Source organism: Pagrus pagrus (assembly GCF_965226575.1).
Source record: "Pagrus pagrus genome assembly, chromosome: 7".
Lineage (NCBI taxonomy): Eukaryota > Metazoa > Chordata > Actinopteri > Spariformes > Sparidae > Pagrus > Pagrus pagrus.
In genome coordinates this window covers 18,006,472-18,012,415 of record NC_140191.1, presented here as the reverse complement: position 1 = coordinate 18,012,415, position 5,944 = coordinate 18,006,472, and positions in this window count along the sequence as shown.

Sequence of the window (5,944 nt, the reverse complement as noted above, 5' to 3'; positions counted from 1 at the left end):
TCTGAAACTCCTTTGACTGAAGAGGCACATGAGAACCACTTCACAGAGGGGAAAAAAACATTGTTCTGGAGGAAAAAATACTCAGAACCTATTTTCTCCTGTAAACGGGATCTTCTGACTATGTCTGTGATCAGGCAATTACTTTACCAGTAGAATAATGAACCCATCAGGTTTACTTCGCTTTTTACCTCTGAATTAGCAGATCACTGATGTCCTAGGTCATCAATCATCAATGTACAGAAAGATGTTAAATTAAACATGGAACAGCTTTAAAACTGCAAGTGAGAAGGAGCTCTGATTTTCAGCCTGTCACCCAGAGGAGCAAAAGAGGTCCAATGGTATACAAGAACAGGTTAGATAACTGCCTTGCTTGCTGGAGTTGTGTTACGTTTGCAAAAAAAAAAGAAAGGAGAAAAAACACAGTTCTGGATCATCTGACAAGTTCAGCCTGTATCCTTAGTATCAGTTTTACTATTGGTTTACTAAATATTTAGTCTGAATGATTGTGTGACCTGTTGGGAATATTTTTTTCATATAGTTATTCACTACTGCCAAAACCAAGCATTGAAGTTAAGATCCATTCTACAAGCTGTACACTGAACTTGCCTGTAACCCCAAGAGATGGCAGAGACACCAATTTTCCCTGCACTACAGCACTAGCCTGCTGTCACTGTGCTTGTGGCCCGTTACAGGTTTAAATGCCCAGTTGGGACAAAGAGGGAAACATATTTCATCTCATTTCATATCTTCAAGTGAACCCTCCCCCTACAATACATTACTGCCCCAACACTAGCCAAAAATATACAATTAAAAACAAACAATTTAACAATCAACTGTGACTGTACTGGGCACTTCCCAAATGACACCAGAGGTATTTGAAAGAAGAAGTTCCTGCCAGGGCCAGAGAAAGTCCTGTTTGTGTCCGGGACATGATCTCCTCTGGGTTACGCAGAGTGAACAGGCAAAGTGACTGCAGAGGGCCGCCTCTTTTTTTTTTTAAATGTATTTTTGGGCCTTTTCATGGTTTTATTGATAAGACAGTTTAGAAATATGACAGGAAATGGGATGAGAGAGAGGGGATGACACGCAGCAAAGTGCCACAGGTCAGACCTGAACCCTGGGCTGCTGCAGTGAGGAGACAGCCTCTGCACATGGGTTGCATGCTCCGCCAACCAAATCTCGAGGGAGCCATAGTGAGAGCTGCCTCTCCATATACACCAAGCTTGGACAACTTGCTGATGGCAAGCCAATGTTTTCCACCAGGCTGTTTGTAGAGGGACAACTGACCTGGTGCCCCCCCCCCCATTGGCGGCCCTGTTTACAGCTGTTCCAAAAAACTACACTTGTACGCAAGATAAAAACCTAGCTGTCATAGAGAGGAGTAAGATCATTTTACCCACTTTTAGCCCCAGATTCCACTGAGTGTATCTGCGCCATGTTCCAGCCGTGGAATGGCCACCAGAGCTGATCGTAGCCGTTCTAGCCAATGCTCATGGTTCCACCAGCTGCGCCACGGCACATTTCAGAAGCATCCCAGAAGTAACTCTCTGCTCTGCTCCATAGAGAAATAGTCTATTTTTGATAGAAGTGGACAGCAGCTGAATTTAGCTGCACAGAGCAGATTGAGTCAGGCATGAAATCAGACACAGGAACTGCATATAAAATCCAGTAAATTTTCAAAATAAAACACCCTGTGCAAACCCAATAAACACTTCAAACAGGCAAACAACAAAACTATTTAACTACGTAACCTACTCACCCATGATAGAGGTACAAACATCAAGGAAAAATTATGAAATAAACACAATTTGAGCAAGTCAACAATATCAGGCAGCTCCCGGTGGGGTATGATGCCGCATGGAGGATGCAACAAAACCGCGTTGCACACAGATCACAGAGATGTGCCTGGTGGAATCAAGGCATTGGACTCTCCTGATGTTTCTCGACAATCTGACAAGCATGCTGACACCTTAAGCCCAGAACTTCCAATAAAACATCCTGCTTGGATGCATGTTATAGGTCAGTGAACAGCTATTGATCAGTGATTAGGTACCATGAGAATTTTAGTCGAATTTGGTGAAGAGCAAGCCCCTGGGAACAGCACTAGAATTTTGTTGTAGTGGCTCTACTCAGTATTGCAGCATCATATGACACACTTCTTTACAACACTTTTTTTCTTCCCCTTACACAATCATTGGAAGAGGAACATCACAGTCTTGCCAAAATTACTATTTATGATAATTTAATTTGATCTAACGGGTCCAGTCAAATTTGTAGTGTAGAAAAATCATTGTCTATTGTCATTATATTACTGAATGTCATTAATGCATGCAGAAAACCAAAGGATAGTCTCATCCATAGTAAGTGGGAGAAGGACACTAGTGCTCATGTTCAGAGGCCTTGATGATGTTTGCGGTGTGTGCGCCCAGTGATGAGCTTTCCACAGAATGAATGGGGCACCATCTTGAAACATGGTATGCAGATTTTCTTAATACATTAATATGTAAGAGTGGGCACTCAGCTCCCTTTCATATTATGATTTCACTCTTTGTCCTATCATGGTGCTTTAAGTAGATTATGTAACCATGACCTCAAGTGAGTTCTTCTGTCGTCTTTCTTTTTGATTATTCAGTTTAAGTACGTTCTTGATAGTGGATATTGAGCCGAGGGAGCCCATGCAGAGCCATGTACTAGACAAAGTAAGAAATCCAATGACTGGCCCTCAGATAATCCCTTAGTCACTCATGACTGCTTTCCTTTCTGTTACCTTTCCTTTTGCCTTTGTACTATTACCTTCTCTAATTCTCAGTTCACATGGCAGGTACCAAAATCTAACAATGCCCAAACATATGTAGGACCATTGGGTTGAGCCCACTGCAGCAGAACAGCAGGTTCATTTGTTCAGCTGTCCTACCAGTTCCATGACCAAGAGGATCAACAGTAGCCTTGCATCACCCCTCAACTCACCCTCCTCACCCCCACTTACCAGGGCACCAGCTGAGTTGTCCCTGGCCCTGGGTCACAAGAGGGCCTGAAATGTGCTGGGGGTGCCTTCTGAGATCATATTGCCCTGGACACAAGCAAGTCTATTGGAGGCCCTGCTCCCACCAGCCACTAGCCTGGCATTGCCTCTCAGTTTGTTTTTGGATCTCCAAGGGATGTCATCAATGGGTGCAGACCAGAATGCCTGTTGATGCAATTGCAAAGACCAACAAACATGAACTTGAACCAATCGGAGTAATGAAACACGGAACACAGCACTGAGCAAGATGTGCCAGTTGGGGCCGTGCCTCGCCTGTTTTCAAGCAGAAAAAAAATGGTAGAATTGCTTCATGACCAAGAGGGCCCCCCAAGCCCACCCCCAAGTTACGGCAGTAACAATAAAATCTAACATGCACAGAAATGTGCAAGTGCATCCATGTTGATCCTATTGACCTACAGTAGTGATTCACATTGCCACCAGTGGTTCAGTGGTGGGAAACTGAGGGATCATGTAGTGGTTGAAGCACTTGAATTTACGAAGTGGTCAGGCCAACCTTTATATCGGCCCCAACTCGCTTTTTATCCCCACTCAGGGTGACCAATGGAGGGGGGATACCAGGTCAGTTGTCGCTGGCCATGGGTCAAAAGGGGGCTCGAAATGTGTTGGGGGGGCCTTCAGAGATTATCTTGCCCTGGACACGAGCAAGACTATCAGCAGCCTTGCCCCCACCAGCCACTAGCATGGCATTGCCTCTCAGTTCGTTTCTGATTTCCAAAGGGGGTTATCAACGGGTGCAGACCGGAATGCCTCTTGATGCGATTGCAAAGACCAACAAACATGAACTTGAACCAATGTGAGTATGAAACACAGTACACAGCACTGAGCAAGACTTACCAGTTGGGGCCGTGCGTCGTCTGTTTTCAAGCAGAAAAAAAATGGTAGAATTGCTTCATGACCAAGAGGGCCCCCCCAGCCCCCAGCCCACCCCCAAGTTACGGCAGTAACAATAAAATCTAACATGCACAGGAATGTGCAAGTGCATCCATGTTGATCCTCTTGACCTACAGTAGTGATTCACATTGCCACCAGTGGTGGGAAACTGAGGGATCATGTAGTGGTTGAAGCACTTGAATTTGCGAAGTGGTCAGGCCAACCTTTACATCGGCCCTAACTCACTTTTTATCCCCACTCAGGGTGACCAATGGAGGGGGGATACCAGGTCAGTTGTCGCTGGCCATGGGTCATAAGAGGGGTCGAAATGTGCTGGGGGGGCCTTCAGAGATTATCTTGCCCTGGACACAAGCAAGACTATCGGCAGCCTTGCCCCCACCAGCCACTAGCATGGCATTGCCTCTCAGTTTGTTTCTGATTTCCAAGGGGTGTTATCAACGGGTGCAGACCAGAATGCCTGTTGATGCAATTGCAAAGACCAACAAACATGACCTTGAACCAATCGGAGTCATGAAACACGGAACACAGCACTGAGCAAGACGTGCCAGTTGGGGCCGTGCTTTGTCTGTTTTCAAGCAGAAAAAAATTACAGAATTGCTTCATGACCTTGAGGGCCTCAAAATGTGCTGGTGGCCTTTAGAGATCGTCTTACCCTGGACACAAACAAGACCATCAGCGGCCCTGCTGTCACCAAGGAAGTTATCAACAGGTGCAAACCAAAAACCCTCTCGATGCAATTGGTAGATACAAACATGAACTAGAACCAATGAGAGCGACAAAATGCGCAACATAGTGCTGTGTAACACATGCAAGTTAGGTTGTTGCTTGGTCTGTTTTCAAGCAGAAAAAAAAGGACCGAATTGCTTCATCCCCCTGATGATGAGCATGCATGCCCGATGAAGCTACAAAGGAACTAGCTAACTTGCTTGGGTTCTACCATACTCAGATGTCATGGTATGCAATTACCATGAAGTAACTGCTTTCTGTAACTGTCCACATTTTGTTTTACACACTACCTTTTGTGGAGGAAGCTTTCTTGATCAACAGACCACAAATCTAAAGATGAATTATGCATCATCTTCTAGGGTGCGTGACATATTTTGCAATCTGCCCAAGTCTATAGCCCTTTTCATACAGAGCAGCAACGAAGGCTCGCCTTTATGCTGACTTTGTTTGTTCACACTGAACCAAGCAGCTGCGGAACCAAAACAGGCATGACGGTACATATCATGACATTGACATCTGTGTGTTTTTTTTCCAATGTGTTTCCACCTGTTAATGTAGTCATTTATCGGCCACCTGTTTATAATCAAATGGATACAGTTATAATGTGTTGTGATGAGATCCTGATCCAACATGCATCCTGGAAAATGACAAAGTTACGTTTTTTGCTCTAAATTACATAATTACATAATCGGCATCAGTAAATAGAGGACCTTGTCTGGCTCCCTCTCACAGGGAGGGATGCTGTTTTCTGGGGGAAAGTTCACTGAAGACTCGGTCGGGAGGGCTCACAGTCGCAGTGATTTTTTTCAATACAAGTTGCCAGAGGCAGTAACCACAACAACCCAATATTGAAAAGTGTTTGCAGTTTTTTGCTCTAAATCATGTCACATAATCATCGCCATTCAACTGTGGGAGCCACCTGGCTCTGCTGCCGGGGACAGACGCTGTTCTTCAGGCAGGAATGTGACAGAGTCGGTAGGACAGACAGGATGAAACAGGCTTTTCCAAGTATGGATGCTATATTTTTTGTTCTCATATAAGTTGCCAAAGACACTACCAGTTACCCAAATTATTGTTGTTTGGTCCTGTGACACTACTTTGTGGGTTGGAGTGTGGGACATTTCTCTTTTATTTGATGAGTGAAGGATCTGTTTAGTTGTCAGACTGTGAACACCATCAGACCGACACACCCTGGTTCTGCGCTTCTGGCTTTCCCATTCACACAGGCGCCGTATCGCCGTATCTGCTGCGGCTCTGATACTACCTCCGGAGGCAGATCAGACA